The sequence below is a fragment of the Paroedura picta genome, chromosome 2, assembly GCF_049243985.1.
Source record: "Paroedura picta isolate Pp20150507F chromosome 2, Ppicta_v3.0, whole genome shotgun sequence".
Lineage (NCBI taxonomy): Eukaryota > Metazoa > Chordata > Lepidosauria > Squamata > Gekkonidae > Paroedura > Paroedura picta.
This window is the reverse complement of record NC_135370.1, coordinates 188,446,564-188,447,566: the sequence shown is the minus strand read 5'-3', so window position 1 is coordinate 188,447,566 and position 1,003 is coordinate 188,446,564.

Below are 1,003 nucleotides of genomic sequence, written 5' to 3'. Positions count from 1 at the left end.
CTGTGTGCTGTTTGTCTGTAATTAAGACTTCAAACGGGTTCCCTGAAATAGAGATAAGCTTGACCGGGGGACAGAACGTGCGGTAAATTAAAATAGTAAGTTCCCACAGGGCAGAAAGCATTACTTCTGCAAAAAAACAGAACCCTTGTTAAATATAGCTCAAAAGATTTATTAATGTTATTTGTAACATGAGAGCCAGCTTGGTGTAGTGGTTAGGAGTGTGGACTTTTGATCTGGCGAGCCGGTTTCATTCTACCCCCCCTCCACACACACACATGCAGCCAGATGGGTGACCTTGGACTTGCCACAGCATTGATAAATAAAAGGCAATTGTAAGCCACTTTTGACTCTCCTTCAGGTACAAAAAGCAGCATATAAGAACTAACTCTTCTACCTCAGCCTCGCCCACCTCACAGGGTGTCTGTTGTAAGGAGAGGAAAGGGAAGGCGACTGTAAGCTGCTTTGAGATACCTTTGGGTAGAAAAAGTAGCATATAAGAACCAACTCTTCTTCAGTGAAATGAGGAATCTCTTAGCCTCCCCTCCCTCATAGGGTGTCTGTTGTGGGGAGAGGAAAGGGAAGACAACTGTAAAATGCTTTCAGACTCCTTCGGGTAGAGAAAAGCGGTATATAAGAATCAACACCTCCTTCTGACTCGCCTTTTTCATGGGGATTCAAGGCAGATTACACATAGTGATTCAATACGGCTAACAAAATGGGGCTTATAACCAATGTATTAGGATTGTAGAAAGTCTGGAACCACCGGAAAGTCTAGTGTAAGTATTCAGATGACGCCTTAAGAGATACAGAAATTACATAAACTGGATCTTACTTAGAATAAGATAACCACAGCATTATAAACTACAATCCTTAATCCAGGGGTGGCCAAACTGGCTCTCTGGAAAGCCACGGGCTTACAATTCCAATGAGACCCTACCAGCATTGTCATGTAGTCAACTGTAGTCCATGAACATCTGGAGAGCCACAATTTGGCCACCCCTGC